General features: G+C 33.9%; 1 pseudogene across 3 annotated transcripts; it reads left to right on the top strand.

Moving 5' to 3' along the window:
* Positions 1-12311: 12311 nt before the first annotated feature.
* LOC145638172 (putative pentatricopeptide repeat-containing protein At3g15200 pseudogene) lies at positions 12312-15894 on the top strand (annotated as a pseudogene). Of its 3 annotated transcripts, none has more exons than XR_014114627.1 (2): positions 12312-12464; positions 14056-15894. The product of XR_014114627.1 is annotated as a putative pentatricopeptide repeat-containing protein At3g15200 pseudogene, transcript variant X3 (transcript). The 3 variants fall into 3 exon arrangements; XR_014114626.1 differs by having other exon boundaries at positions 14023-15894; XR_014114625.1 differs by having other exon boundaries at positions 13934-15894.
* Positions 15895-16754: the final 860 nt, after the last annotated feature.

Raw genomic sequence — 16754 nt, 5'->3', positions numbered from 1 at the left:
CTGAACAGTTCCGATCAGTTCTGAAATTTCAGTTCTGATTAGTTATGCTGTGACCGTTGTGACCCCTTCACCATCTCAATTAGTTGCCTTAGAATAGTGATTGAAATCATAAGAATCGACTAAAGTAGTTTGATCAATTCCGATTAGTTCTGAAATTTCAGTTCCGATCAGTTCTGAAATTTCAGTTCTGATCAGTTCTGAAATTTTAGTTCCGATCAGTTCTGAAATTTCAGTTCCGATCAGTTCTGAAATTTCATTTCTGATCACTTCCGATCAGTTCTGAAATTTCAGTTCCGAAGACTTTCGATCAGTTCTGAAATTTCAGTTCCGATCAGTTCTGAAATTTCAGTTCTGATCAGTTCCGATCACTGAAATTTCAGTTCCGATCAGTTCTGAAATTTCAGTTCCAATCAGTTCTGAAATTTCAGTTCCGATCAATTCCGATCAGTTCTGAAATTTCAGTTCCGATGACTTTCGATTAGTTCTGAAATTTCAGTTCTGATCAGTTCCGATCACTGAAATTTCAGTTCCGATCAGTTCTGAAATTTCATTTCCATTCAGTTCTGAAATTTCAGTTCCGATCAATTCCGATCAGTTCTGAAATTTCAGTTCCGATCAGTTCTGAAATTTCAGTTTCATCCTATATTAGGTGTGTTTTGATTTTGGTTGATGTACATTCAACCTACTGTTGCAATCAAAATTTTGGATTAGGAGCTTATTGCATTCTTTAATCACACAAGAATGATTATATATGTTTTTATATATGCTGTAGGCTACAAGTCTATTTATGGATATAATTTTTTTTCAATTCAGGTTCTTGTTCTGCCATATCTTATATATGTTTTTATTTTTAATAGTTGGAAAACTTGCAAAAGAATGATGAAGGAAACAATTCAAGTGATGTTATTGGTATGGATGCCCTCAACAAGGCTTTAGGAAAAAGGGATCACCGCGGGCATGTAAAAGCACTAGGAAGGTGTGGGGTTGGAGTTAGACACACACAAGTATTTGTGAAGGGATACAAAAAGGGTAAATCATCCGGCCAAGGTGGATGCTCATTAGAAGAGTTAGAATCAATGAAAGCTACCCTAACTCAAGAATTTGAGGCGAGGCTAGAAGAAAAGGTTGAAGAGAAGCTTCAAGAGAGGATCGAAGAGAGGATCGAAGAGAGGATCAAAGAGAGGTTGGAACAACGGGTGGCAATGGAGGTGAAAGCTTATCTCGCCAATTTACTACCACAGATGACCGGTGACGTGGAGGCATTTCAAGGAATGCAAGTGATGACGAACATGGAGGCAACACAAAGCCCTCGCGTAATAGAGGTATATGTCTTTAACTAATACTAAAGATATGACTTTACATGGTTAACATGTATAATATTGATCGAGTTTTTTGTAATATGTAGGTAGCCACTAAATGTCGCCTAGCATTGAAAGATGAGTACAATCAAAATTTAGTGGTTGTGGCAGATGGAACGGTATATCCTGTTACCGGTGATGTTACGCACAACCTGAAGATGTTACCTGATCATTACAGGGTTAGTGTGGACAACCCTTATCCCGACTGTGCCCTCCTCGATATACCGGTACCGTCTCCCGATGGTGTGACTAAGTTGGGAAAAGCCAAGTCTTCCTTTGTACTATGGCCCATAGACATGGTTTTTTTTGAAGAAGAGGTATATTCTCCTACTATTAACATTAAATCCCATCATTTTTGTATACTTTATCTAGACTAATATTCACCTATTTGTAAAGGTTTCACCATCGCCCAAAAAGAAGCATAGATCTCGCCAAAGCAAAGAAGGGGACGATAGTTGTGGTGTGAAATCAAGGAAATCTACCATCAAACCCACAAAATTCCTACCACTTGAAGATAAAATTGTCGATACTTTTGGCGAGGGGTGTGAGTTGTTGTATTGGTTAATGAATTCTGATGATGCAAAGTATGATACAACATCGGTACTTTTAAAGGCCTCAATGTTTAATTTTGATAGCGACAAACAGATTTGGGTAACCGCTACCGATGTACGTGAATTTCTAAGAGGATCGTGGGCTAATGTTTCATTGATTCATGTTTATATCATGTAGGTTACTTAATCTTTCTTTACTTTGGTTCTTATATTCACTATAGTAATATTTTTAATGCTATAATGCTGAATTTTTTGTTTTCTATGTCTTTATCACGTAGGTATTTAGTAGACAACTTCATCGACCTTTTCAACAGGACTGAGATCACATTCTTTTGTCCTCAACTCATTTCTGAATCTTCAATTGAGAATGATTACCTTGAAACTTATACATATGTGAAGAATACATTTTTGCATGAAGTAAGAAAGAAGGGTAAACGTTGCAAATTCATCGTGGCTCCATATGTCGCAAGGTTCGAAATATGTTTTTTATATTGCCACTAAACTTAATCATATAAATGATATGTTTTTCACCAATTTTCCAATACTCTAACTTGTGTTTTTCTCTTAAATGATGTAGTGGTCATTGGGTTCTTGTGGTGGTCGATCTACAATTAGGTTTAGATTATGAGTTTGACTCTATAAAGCTACCTAAAGAAAATCCCCGAAAATTGAAAATTGTCGAGATTATGATGACGTGAGCCACAACCTTGAAATTATGCCCTAGTTTCTATATCATTTTTGTATGTGGTGTTGTAGATTATTTTGTTCTAAGTGTTACAATATATATTATTTTTGTAGGGCTTATAAAGTATATCGGGCGAATCTCACAGGGAGTGAATTGAAATCACAAAGGCAAAAATTGCAATTCATACAAATGGAGGTAAATACATTACTCACCCCATATTGTTATACATTGTTCACTTTGAAAACAAAATTTTTAACTATTTGTTATATATACTAGTGTGCTCAACAACAAGGAGGCGTTGAATGTGGCTACTACATTATGAGATACATGTATGAGATTGTTACTTCTCACTTGGAGTGCAAAGGTGTCTTAGAAGAGGTTAGTAGTTTTTTTTTGCAAATTTTGAAACCTTTTTAGCTCTATACGCTCCCAAGAGTAAGATAATGGTCAATTGTTATTGATTTCAATTTATAAAAACCAAAATATAAGGTAATTAATAATGTTTAGTATTATATTGTGTTAATTTGAACCAATACATGAAAGATGGGAAAGGTAGAAGTCCCTTAGGCAATTTTGAAGCCTTTTTGACTCTATACGCTCCTAGAAGTGAGTAAATGGTTACTTTTCATTGATTTCAATTCATAAAAACCAAAATATAAGGTAATTAAGGATGTTTAGTATTATATTGTGTTAATTTGAACCAATACATGAAAGATGGGAAAGGTAGAAGTCCCTTAGGCAATTTTGAAGCCTTTTTGGCTCTATACGCTCCTAGAAGTGAGTAAATGGTTACTTATCATTGATTTCAATTCATAGAAACCAAAATATAAGGTAATTAAGGATGTTTAGTATTATATTGTGTTAATTTGAACAAATACTTGAAAGATGGGAAAGGTAGAAGGCCCTTAGGCAATTTTGAAGCGTTTTTGGCTCTATACGCTCCCAAGAGTGAGATAATGGTCAATTTTCATTGATTTCAATTCATAGAAACCAAAAAATAAGATAATTAAGGATGTTATGTGTTATACTGTGTTAATTTGAACAAATACTTGAAAGATGGGAAAGGTAGAAGTCCCTTAGACAATTTTGAAGCGTTTTTGGCTCTATAAGCTCCCAAGAGTGAGATAATGGTCAATTTTCATTGATTTCAATTCTTAAAAACCAAAATATAAGGTAATTAAGGATGTTTAATATTATATTGTGTTAATTTGAACCAATACATGAAAGATGGGAAAGGTAGAAGTCCCTTAGGCAATTTTGAAGCCTTTTTGGCTCTATACGCTCCTAGAAGTGAGTAAATGGTTACTTTTCATTGATTTCAATTCATAAAAACCAAAATATAAGGTAATTAAGGATGTTTAGTATTATATTGTATTAATTTGAACAAATACTTGAAAGATGGGAAAGGTAGAAGGCCCTTAGGTAATTTTGAAGCGTTTTTGGCTCTATACGCTCCCAAGAGTGAGATAGTGGTCAATTTTCATTGATTTCAATTCATAGAAACCAAAAAATAAGATAATTAAGGATGTTATGTGTTACATTGTGTTAATTTGAACCAATACTTGAAAGATGGGAAAGATAGAAGTCCTTTAGCACAATTTTGAAGCCTTTTTGGCTCTATACGCTCCCAAAAGTGAGTAAATGTTAACTTTTTATTGATTTCAACTCATAGAAATCAAAATATAAGTCAATTAAGGATGTTATGTGTTTTGTTTCTATATTATGAGTTTTATTTCTATAATTTGGTTCATCACATTTATTCTAATGATTGTTTTTATTATGGATTGTTTTTATTTTGTAACCTCTTTCATATGTTTTTTTTTCAATAGGATTTTTGTCCAAGGACCGCCCCGTATGATGTTGACGAGTTGAAGGTGGTTCGAGAACAATGGGCGCAATACTTTAGAAGTAAATATTTATTGAATGCTTAACTATTAGCTTAGGTAGAACAACGTAATATTTTTAGTGTTGTTGTATATGTTGGATAAATTTATACAAGTTTTTATTTGTAATGTGTTACTACTTCAGTTTTTATATTACGTCGTATTAATTTTTACGAAAGATTGTTCGGTATAATTGCTTTTTACAGGAACAGGTATATTATTACAGGTTTTAATTAATATATATTAATTATATATAAATACATGCTGTCGAAATTAAATAAAATGAAAATTTAATTTAATAATTATTTGTAACGGGCAGCAAAATTGTCAGTTACAAATAACCAGTTATTCGTAACGGGCACTTTTGTTGCTCGTTACAAATAAGTGTTAAATTATATACCATAAAACTCTATTCGTAACGGACATTTAATATGTCAGTTACGAATAATCACTTATTCGTAACGGGCGTTTTATGTGCCCGTTACGAATAAGGACTTATTTTAATACAAAAAAAATTTATTCGTAACTGACATTTCAGATGTCCGTTACGAATAACCCCTTATTCGTAACCAACATTTAAAATGTCCATTACGAATAATGGGTTATTCGTAACGGACATCTAAAATGTCAGTTACGAATAATGGGTTATTCGTAACGGACAGTGCCCGTTACGAATAACAATGGCCATCCGTAACGGCCGCATACGTAACGGACGCTGCCCGTTACGGATGACCCCTTTTTGCCCGTTACGGATGAGGATTTTTCCACTAGTGAGGTGAGAGAATTATCTCCATTAAACTTGTGAGCTCCAAGATGTTGATCAGGTTGATCACCAAATCCAAGAAAATACTTATCAGTATATCCAGCAGTAATAGAGTGTTGATTTTGAGGTTGAGAGTCTTGAGCCGCCATTAAAATGATCAAAAGATGTAATCGAAGAAGCAAATTCAATCGAACAAAACAAGCGACAAAAGTAGAACAACGAAGAACACAATCAATGAAACAAGTTCAATCGATCAAAATATACCTCAATTTTCAAGAAATTGAGCGAAATCAAGAAATCCAGCAAGAATTTCAAAAGAAATTTCAGCAAATTGCTGAAGAATATCAATCAAAATCAAGCGGAAAACAATCAGAATCGAGCATTTAGCTCTGATACCATGTGAAACTGATTCTGTTAAGCTAGAATCAGAGGAAAAATCAGAGAGAAAATGTGAAGTTAATTTGGGAAATTTTTATCATGAGAAAATTTAAAAGAAAATACAGCAGAAAAGATATATATAGCTAGTTACAGATTCTAACTAACTTTACAACTAGAACAGAAAATATAAATATCTAATGATGAGTTGTACAATATAACTTTCCAGAAACAGAAGCTTCTCTGATCATCATAAAACGATTCTGTTGAGTTTTTGCTTATCTTGGTAACACGATTGAACTTAAGATGATTCAGTTGAGATATATTTACAAGCATCAGACAAACTGTGTTTACCAATCTTTTTAGACTCTCATTGGGATCCGGGTTCCAATTCTAGTGTCTATTACAGGCAGACTATGTGTTGTTATTTGGTGGTTCACCTATTTCTTGAAAGTACAAGAAACACAACACAGTACAACATACATATCATGGTCGATAATCAATCAACCCTGCACTTGACCAAGGATATAATGCTTCATGAGAGAACGAAACACATTAAAATAGATTGTTATTTTACTTGATACAAAATCCATTGCTTGTAATATATATACAGCTGAAATAATTAATATTCACATATATAGAAATACAACTCCTACTTCTATTTAGTTTGGCGTTCTTCATTTTTCTCTCATGATTTTTCGATAAAATTTTGTTTAAAATTCTGATCAGAATTTTATTTATGATTAATTAAAGCTTTTACAATTTACCTTTTTAAATGTTGTTTATGATTTGCTTAAAAGGTTTATTTAATCATTCATATTTAGTTTATAATTTTATATTGAAAATATAAATTTGTAACCATTATTATAAACTTGCTTTTACTTGAATCATTCATCTATAAGAATCACATATAAATATATAATAGCATAACCACTAATAATACAAATAATTCAAGTAAGACAAGACACCAACTAAGAATGTTGGCAATGTAAGTTACCCACAAATTGTAATGCGGAAGAGACCAAATTACTCGTTCTCCCGCATGTAACCCTTTCAACGGGGTCCATGTGACGTGCGAGTTTATTACACTAAAGGATGATTTATTTATTATCATCCACATGACTAGTTACGACTATGGGATTCATCTAATCATTTTCTTCAATTCTACTTTTTTTTTAATCTTCTTTCTTTTGGCCTGTTTACCGTTATTAAGGATTGCATAGATTGATTATAAATTCACTATTATTTAATTACCTTGTGATTCTATCTAAGAAATATATAATACTCCCTCTCTCCATTTATGTGTATATATGATTATGAATTTATCTCATTTTGAAGAGGGAATTGAAGTAATTAATTATGGATTTAGTTAAATTCATCTTAATGTGTAGTTTTCACAATATTATATTTTTCATAAGTTTTAATAATATGTAAACGGCTTGGTTGTTACCTAGCTGATGATTGACTTGCATGGTTTCTAAGGCTTTGATTAAGATTATAAATTGAAAATAAAACTTTATTGATATATTCATATATCATGTGGACAATGATTAACTTTTACGACATGTTTATTAGACGATAGGATGATGAATTAAAAGACATTTTTGTAGGGAAAATGTCATGTCAATATCCCTGATAATTAACACAATTTCTATGAACGTGTATATTTCATCATAAATGTTCACTAATACATTAGCTATGGTGATGACTGGTACTATAAAATTCATATTGAAAGAGGATGTTTAATAAAGGGTTGGACATGTAACTCATTACCATAATTTCTCTGTTTATTATCATTTACCAACTCCAAACAAGTCTTTTGGATATCTCTTGATCATCGTAATTGGTCAATTAATTAATCAACAACATTATAAAATATGCGTAGTAATCGACAACATCATAAAATATGTGGAATTCTTCATACTTTTGCATTGTAACTTCTATGTATTATCATTTCTCAATCCTCTCTCTAAAATTATTATAATATGACACTTTTCAACCGATACTACTTATGATATTTGTCGATTCTTAGAATCAACCAATTATTTTACCTTACTCTCTTCCTTTAAGTTACTTTTACAATAAAACCAAAACGCATACTTCCGAGTGCATTTAATAACTCAACAATAATGTCTTCAAGCTTATATATCTACACCAATCTTGACCCATTTGCCAAATCAACCAAGTTTTTTATGATAAAGCTTCAATTCATACTAATTTCACATGATTACATGCTTCTAGAAAAATCTAATTATATAGATCATTATAAAAACTAAAAGAAGTCCTAAATATGAGCTTAATGAAAAGAAATGACAACATAACAGATTAACATTTGGGGTTTTGCATTTGTTAAATCCCACCATAACCAAAAAAACATGTACTACATTATCATTGGACGGCAGAATGAAGTAGTTTGATGAGGTACCCAAAAAATGTTTAATAATAAACTCCTTTGTACAATCCATTAATAAATAATATCCATATACTAATTCTAATTCATTCATTCCTTAATTAGTTTATTAACACAGCCAAGCTTATTCTTCTGCTAGCTAGCTAAGCTAATAATCTTAATGGAGGCCATGAATAATATACTAGACTTCCTGGCTTTAGGGTGTTAACAGTACAATATAATTATTGTGACTTCGGAAGAATTCTAATCAACCAATACATTATAGTATAAACAAATCTTTCGCCAAATAAGCTAAGAGTGCGAACTACCACTAGATACAATCAAGTTAGCTTTTAGCTTAGCCTTGTATGATGACACGTATACAACTGTATACCCTGTTAATTGTGTTATTGTTACTCCGTATATATCATTATGTACTCAGATCACAATATAGTACATGTTAGACCCTAGTTAGACACTTAGACCGACCTAGCTAGTATGGGTGCAATGTATGGCACGTATGCTCCTTATTACTCCCTCCGTTTTTAAATACTTGCTCCATTTCTATTTTTTGTACTATTCATTTATCCTACTTTGACTAATGTTTGTGATTTACACATAAGAAAAAATATAGTTTTGTGGGTACTTGTTGGAATCATCTCAATGAATAGATTATTAATTTTCAATTGTTAGAATTTATACTTATTGATAATTAAAGATATTAGTGATTAAAGATTAGCATCGGCATGCGTGTCGTGAAATGGAGCAAGTATTTAAAAACGGAGGGAGTAGTTGTATAACTGTTAAACGATCAACGACTTAGGGCCTGTTCTGATTTACTAAAACGAGCTGATGAATTGAATTGAACTGAAACGATCTAAAGTGAGCTAAACCGATCTGAACTAAACTAAACTGGATTGTTTATGAGAAAAGTAACTGAACTGATTGGAGTTGAACTGAACTGAACTGAAATTAAGCTGAAAAGAACAAACCCTTAGCATACCAATTGGACGTTATTGTAGTGGTGAATAGGACTACACTTGATAAGAAGGACCGCGTGTCAATCCCTAGCAACAATTGGGAGGGAAGTGGAACCTAAGTGTCTAAAACTGATCCCTGCCCAAAAGGTGAATTGGGTGGAACCCAAAAAAACTTAGCATGGCGTTTAAGGATTTGTATATATATATATATATATAGTGTAAAATGTAATATGGATATAATGCAAGCCATGGACATGGTAGATAGTTATGAATTTAATTTAACTTAATTAAAAAAAAGGCTAAGGAAAAAGGGGAATAAAATGTTATAAGTTGAAGTGGATATTAAAGGAGAGAGAAAAAGGTGGTGGGGAAGGAAATCCAGCTCATAGTGGTGAAGGAGTTGATACTGACCCCACGTGGAGAGGTGCTACCAGTTCATGGAGTACAAACACAATTGTAAAGATTTCTCAATTATAAATTATAATTACAATTACGAATTTTTTAGGAGACCTTCAGAGCTGTCTCACAGCTCAGTTATATGGACTCCCTCTAACTATAAACTATACCCTACATGCACCCTGCCCTTGTAAAAGACTAAAAGTATTTGGGTGTTTTTTTTTTTTATTTATTTTTTTTTTTTTTTAAAAAAGCTTCGATTTCTAAATACTACGTAAATGTCTCAGTGTACTTATTTTAGATAGTAGAATTCGATTGATTAATACGAAGTACAGTAGTATTTATAGAAAATTGGATACAAAAGTTTGGTAAATTAAAAAGTTACTGTAATAAAATAAGTTGATTTATCTAAGAATAAAATTTTTGGGTGAAATGAAATTGTTATTTAGAGATCAGCGCATATAAGTTATGAAGTATGGAAGCACTTTGTAATAATTACTGTGATTTAAGGGATTTATATAATGTTGAGTTCGATATTTGGAGCGTTTGCTTTTCTTTTAAACATTCTCTCTTTTTCATGAGAGCTAAGTGTAGCTCCCTTTCAATCTAAAAGGACACCCTTTTGCTTTGACTTGGGTACGTAGAAAAGGACTTTTAAAGAAGCATGGTTTCCAACTTTTAAAGGGCTATCCATGTATTGTCACATTTGATTATGCTACATATATATATATGTTGGCTTTTAAATTAGTTCAACTTGCTTGAGAATGATCATTATTAATCCATCGCTCTCTACATCTCGAAGAATAAAGTGGTCTTTAGTCTCTACTATATTATGGAGTACTTGATTACTTTGTTTGTGGAAGTTATTTGAGGGCATCTCACTTATGAATTCGGAGTTAAATTTATAAGATTTTAGTTAATCTAAACTCAAGTCAGGTTAGGCTTCTAATAGGGAAAGCTCTCTTAATAACATACATATAATTACGTCTTTTAAGTACTCAAACCTAAAACCTCTTAATTAATTTGGAACAAGTCTTTTATCAACTAATCCTACTTCAAGTCGAAGAAAAATTATACTTCTTATTAGATATTTAATTCCAACCCAATAACACTGATTTTATTTATTTATTTATTTATTTATTTATTTTTACATAATTACAAAATCATCATATCACTTTGCAAAGTAATTCAAATGCCAAAAGGCTAAATTTAATATTGGTGCACCTCTCAACTTATTATTTGATTTATTTAAGTTTCAAACTAAACTTATCTAAAACTAAATTATCTAAATAGATTTAGAATTATATAAACATATTTGAATGTATTTTGTCTATAATAAATATTTTGCGAATGTGTCTAGATTAGATTTTAACACCTGCTAAAAACACGAAAATGGTTTTTAACACCTCCAAAAAAAAAAAAAAAAAATGGGTATTAACACCATACAAATTTTTAAAAATTTGGTATTACCACCACTTAACAGTTTCCGTTAAAAAATTCCGTTAAATGTGGTCCACAGTGACACGTGTCACTATTTTATTTGTTTAAAAAAAATTAAAAACCTAAAACTACCCCAGCCCCACCCACCGCGCCACCACCGGCGTCCCCAAACCCACCCCCTTCCGGCGTCCGGCGTCCCAGTGAATCGCCCGGCGCCGGTGACCCCACCCCCACCACCCTTTCCTCCACCTACGCACCCCACCCCTTCCCTTTCCCCATTTTCGTTCCCGACCCACAACCCCGAAACCACCCTAAACGGGTTTTAGGGTTTCGTTTGGGGTGGTAGGGAATCGATTAAGGGAGGGGGAAAGGAGAGGGAGGGCGTTTCCGGGGGAGGAGGAAGGGGAGGAGGGGCGTTTTCCGGGAGAGGGGGCGTTTAGGGTGGTTTCGGGGTGGTGGGTCGGGAAATGAAAATGGGGAAAGGGAAGGGGTGGGGTGCGTAGGTGGAGGAAAGGGTGGTGGGGGTGGGGTCGCCGGCGCCGGGCAATTCTCTGGGACGCCGGACGCCGGCAGGGGGTGGGTTTGGGGACGCCAGTGGTGGCGCGGTGGGTGGGGCTGGGGTGGCTGGGGTAGTTTTAGGTTTTTTATTTTTTTTTTTAATTTTTATTTTTTGTTTTTTATTTTTTTTATTTTTTTGGCCAATAACAAAGCGACACGTGTCTATATGGCCGTACTTAACGGATTTGTAAACGGAATCAGTTACGTGGTGGTAATACCCATTTTTTTGAAATTTGGGTGGTGTTAAAATCAAATTTTTTTTTTTTTGGAGGTGTTAAAATCCATTTTCGGATTTTTAGCAGGTGTTAAAATCTAAAATAACCTTAATTATATAACATTTGTATATGAACCAAACTAAATTGTCTAAACTTATCATATTATGTGTAAACTTGCTTCTTAATCAAATTTAACTTGTTTATGACAAATAATAAGTGATACTCAAAGTCTTTCAAAATAAATCATGTAAACACATGAAATAGTAACATGATTAAGACAAGTCACAAAAGGTTACAAATGGGTCATTTACTTTGGGTTTGGGTTGTGTCATATTTGGGTAAGGATGTTTTTCATTCATGATATAGATCATGTCACTCTATCAAGTGAGGAGTTCTTTAATTCATAACAAGTCTTGGTCCATGAGTGGATTCATTTAGGTCGAGTCTCTCATATCATAAATTACTCCTATTAGTCCCGTACCACATAATCCACATTAACCTACTTGGGTGAGGTATCAATTCAGGCAATTGGGTTGGCTATGAGTCTATGACAAGTCCGAGTTAAGCTAAGTCTATTTTGAAGACGAGTTATGCTAATCGCTATGTTTATATGAATCGAAATCTAAATTGGCTTTTTTCTTAATCAAATCGGGTCGGTTGAATTAATATTTACCACCTCTTGGCTAGCAAAGTTAAGTCGAAAATGCTCGGTGAGACTCACAAGACAACTATACGCAGAATCGCAGCTTCATACTTCCTCTTCACCGGCGTTTTGCCGCCGCTTGAAGGCCGTAGCTCTCTCGCCTCGCTCTTCACCTACACTCATTTCCGTCTCTCTCATCTCAGGCTGCGTTCTCTCTGCTTTATCAAGGTATTTTTTGTCAATTTTTTGGTTAATTTGTGTGCTTTAGAAAGTCCAAAAAAAAAACTGATTCTCTGAACAATAAACAGTATATGTTAATTTTTCGGTAATTTCATTTAATTTGCATATTTTTTGATGGCATTTTTAATTTCATGAGTTTAATAAGCTTGTTTTCAGATTATATTTGTTCAATAGCTGGGTTAATTTGGGCGAAAAGCCTATTATCTACTGATTTTCTGCGAATTAGGGTTTTTCGTTTACTCTTCATTGCTAATTTGCTTGTAATTTGATATTGTTGTGCATTCTTTCACTTTATGTAATGACCTTGAGCGATATTAGGTGCAATTGAGGTGTATAGTGGATGAAACATTGGATAAATGTTAGTTCTTCAAGATGAATGTGCTATTTGTAATATATTGCGCTTTATGTTTTGTTAAATTTGGAAGTTGTATAAGAAGATTACTCGATTTTGGGTTTCGGCATTTGGCGGATGCTCCACATTAGTTTACATTAGGGATTTAGAATTTAGAAATTTAGGGATTAGAATTTGATTGGCTCTAATACCATGTCACGGAATAATTTTCCGTAGTTTCATTAGAGTATGAGTAGCGTATTTATACAAGTGATTAGGGCTCATGAAACAGGCCCGTTAGCTATACAATACACACACTAAATATAGGCCCTAACAAATATGTTCTGTATCAATATTTTCGAAACAAGAGTTGTTGGTTTGGCAAGTTGGCAACATTAGGTATGGTGTGCTAGAAATTGTGGTTTGTTTTGCGCAGGGGTAATTGTAGCTTATGAATTTAATCGGGTTTATCATTGACACTTTTGAAATATTGAAGATGTTTAGAGTCGTCTGATATATGATACGAAGTATAATTGAGTAGCAATGTAGCATGACTTAGTGTGGTAATTTGCGGATTGGGTTTAAGGTTTTGTCTCTTTAGCAAATCTTGTAAACATAGATATTTGTAGTTTCGTTGTTCTTGTAGGGTACACAGTTTCGACTCTTTCGAGCTGTAAGCTAAGTGTCTGCGGGTTATCTTTCTCTATATTGTATACCGTAAAAATGTGTTTTTTTTGTAAGAATTTGTCATGGATGTGGAAAACTGTGAAAGTACTTCTGAAATAACTAGGCAGCTTATTTTCTAAAATTTGAAGCAGGAAACATGTCTGTTAGATATTATTTTGGTCTCGCAAGGATAGTGGTTTGGTTTTGGTTCTTAGGCATATCTATTGTTATAAACATGGAAGAGCTCCTAATCTTAAATGAGTCTCTATGAAGCAGAGACTATTATTTTTTCTAAAGTATCTGCATTCTTAAAGATTAGAAAGAAAATGGCAGCAAATTTAATTAGTTTCATATTTTTGCTTTTATCAGTTTTTAAATGGAGAATGGCATGGGTTAAATAGGTCGATTAAGTGCTAGTAAATACTTCTTTAACATAGAAAATTTGCTTTAATTCTGCCAGATATATGTATCGTCTCTGGAAGAATCAGACAAGTATGTATGTCTTCACTGCTTATCTCTCACTACTAGAAAATTTTTGGGCTGATGAAGGTGATATTGAATCTGCCTCACACCTGCTTTCAGATCATCTTAGGGAGACTTTTTTTACTTTGAGTGAATAAGAAGATATTAGCACTGCTTTTTTGGAACTTCAATTATCCTTGTTGGGATTCGAAGGAGACTACCATGCATCGTCATCTTGGATATTTATTTACAATTTGCAGAGTTATTCAACAAGATCTCAAATGTAAGCTAGGGGCAGTACCCAATTATCAGTTTCTCAATTCTCTTCACATCTGCCCTCCATGTTTTCCCTCCAACCTGGCCAAGTTTCATTCTTTTCACCTTGAAGAAGACTCAGTTTTATTTAATCAAAGAGTAGAGCTTCACGAACTTCATAAGAATTCTGAAGAGCTACCAATGAACTTTGATATGACTGCTCTGAAGGTTCAAAATTTGCTTAAAGATTTCTCAAATAGTTCAAATGAAGAGCTTGTTAAAGCTCTTGATAATTGTGGACTGACTTTAAGTGAGGATTTGGTGCTTGATGTGCTTAGACGATTTCATTCAGATTGGAAAATGGCATTTTTGTTCTTCAAATGGGTGTCTAATAATCCAAGTGGTTATTTGCCAGGATCTAGGGTTTACAATGAACTCCTTGGGATATTGGGGAAGGCCAAGCGCTTTCAGGAACTCAGTCAAGTGTTTGATGAAATGTCGAAGAGAGGAACCATGAATGAGAGATCGTACGGGATTGTGGTTCATAGGTATGCTGCTGCTCATAGGATTGATGATGCAATTGAATTTTTCGATAAGAGGAGGCAGTTTGGCCTTCCGAATGATTTAATTGCTTTCCAAACACTTTTGATGTTTTTGTGTCGGTACAAACATGTTGAGGCTGCTGAATTTTTGTTCCATTCAAAGAAATGTGAGTTTCAGTATGATATCAAGACTTGGAATATTATCCTTAATGGTTGGTGTGTGCTAGGCAGTCTACGCGAAACAAAGAGATTTTGGAATGAGATTATCCGCTCTAGATGTAAACCTGACAAAATTACGTATGGGATTTTCATAAATGCACTATGCAAGTCAGGGAAAATTAGTACGGCAGTGAAGTTGTTACATGCTATGTGGGAGAAGGGTTGCACTCCAGACGTGGTAATTTGCAACAGTATCATTGACGGGCTGTGTTTTAAGAAGAGAATTCCTGAAGCCTTTAAAATATTGAGGGAGATGAATGAGAAAGACTGTGAGCCTGATGTGGTGACTTACAACTGCCTTATTAAGCACATGTGTAAGATTCAGAGGACAGAGGCGGTCTTCCAATTATTGGATGAAATGGAGCAGAAGGGTGGAAATTGTTCCCCGAATTCTAGGACTTATTGTCACTTGTTAACATCAACAAAAACACCAGAGGAAGTTCAGACTTTGCTTGAAAGAATGAAATCTAATGGATGTGAGATGACAGGAGACTTGTATAATTTGCTGCTGAAGTTGTACATGAATTGGAATTGTGAAGAAAATGTTCAATCAACTTGGGCTGAAATGTTGAGAGACGGCATGGGACCTGATCAGCGATCTTACACGGTCATGATCCACGGGAGGTATGACCAAGGAAGAATAGAAGATGCTTTGGATTGTGTCGAAGAAATGACATCAAAGGGAATGGTGTTAGAGCCCAGGACAAAATTGTTGGTTGACGCCATGAACATCAAGATGAAAGAGAAAGGTATAGAAAAAAAACAACGATACTAAACTGTCTAGCTATGCGCATAGGAGAGAGAGAGCAGATACATTTCTTTCTCATCAATGAAGCTTTGGCAATGCTGAACTTTTCTTTGGTTGCGTCTATTAATTCTCCGATATAATACTATGTAGGAATTTCTCTATATTAACATGAACCTCAGGTGCAATTTAGTTATACTTCTACATGTATTTTATTTTTTTAGATTCTTTTTTTTTTTCTAATTTTTTTTTTCTATTTTTTTTTTTTGGAAGATCTCAGCCTAAAGTTAATACAAATTATGGATCAAATAGATTAGTACTCCCTCTGTCCCTATTTTATTGCCCCATTTGACTATGCACGATCTAAAAATGTTTATGAGACAAAAATAAAGAGGCAAAAATAAAGGTACGAAGGGAGTATTTTTCTATGTCTAGTAGCCACCCTTTCCCCTTTCTCTTCATGCCTCATTTTAATACTTGAGACTAAATTCTCAACACTCTTGGAATCTTACCAACCTTATTCTATTTCATAATAGAGACTAAGAGCAATCCCATTAGTGAGGAGAATTTTGCTCATGAGCAAAATTCATGAGCAAAATTGCATTATTTGCTTCCCCACCAATGAGCAAATCAAAATATGCTCATGAGCATATTGAAATTTCCTCATCCTATGAGCAAAACTGATAGTGAACAGTGATAGCGTGGGGCCCACAGCAAGCATTAAACGTCATTTTTTTTTTACTTTTCACACCCTCAAAACGACGAGTTTTGGGGTTTGGTGTGAACAACTATCCCCCAAAACGCGTCGTTTTGAAGGCAGCAAAGAAAAAAAAAATAACATTTATCGGCTGACAGGGCGCGTCAGTCCAGCCAATAGGAAGCTGACACGCGTCCCTGTCAGCCTGTTCCTCCAATCAAAAAATTTAACCGTTTAGCAACGGTAATTAAATCAAAACGGTAATTTGGCCGTTTTATAATTATTAAAAAAAAAAAAAAAAATCACCAACGGTTATATATTTTTTTTCTCTACAAATAGAGATCCATTTTGACATATTTTG

Source organism: Chenopodium album, chromosome 7, assembly GCF_948465745.1.
Source record: "Chenopodium album chromosome 7, dcCheAlbu1.1, whole genome shotgun sequence".
Taxonomy (NCBI): Eukaryota; Viridiplantae; Streptophyta; class Magnoliopsida; order Caryophyllales; family Amaranthaceae; genus Chenopodium; species Chenopodium album.
Note: the sequence above shows the minus strand (reverse complement) of the source record. Positions and strands in the feature narration are given on the sequence as shown.